Source organism: Tupaia chinensis, unplaced genomic scaffold, assembly GCF_000334495.1.
Source record: "Tupaia chinensis unplaced genomic scaffold, TupChi_1.0 Scaffold000443_1, whole genome shotgun sequence".
Taxonomy (NCBI): domain Eukaryota; kingdom Metazoa; phylum Chordata; class Mammalia; order Scandentia; family Tupaiidae; genus Tupaia; species Tupaia belangeri.
In genome coordinates, this window is record NW_006159948.1 from 816881 (window position 1) to 817302 (window position 422).

The following is a 422-nucleotide window of genomic DNA, read 5'->3' on the forward strand; positions in this document are numbered from 1 at the left end:
TGACAACGCCAGTCAGAAACTGACAGGCACCACGGACACTGTGTCAGGGCTGACCACGGCTGCTTTGTTCAGATAATGAAAGAGCAGATGCTGGAAGGAGGCCCAGTCAAGGATTTGGCATTTAAAGGATTAAACTGCTGGATCCATTTTTCTTACTTTTCTGGCTTCCATTTCAAGGACTTAGCTCCTGGACCTACTCCCCAAAGTCCATGTACCAGAGATGAGGGTCAAAAGAAAGCCTCAAATGTGAGTTTCCAAGTGGGCCCAGATGTAGAGGAGGTGGCTTTATGGTCAGTTTTCTGGACTCCTTTTTATGTCTCTGGAGTTCACAGCAAAGAAGACCAGGAGGCAGGTTTTCACAGTGACATGAGGAGGGTACAGAAATCAGGCACCCTTGTCCAGATAGGACACTGACGTACAGT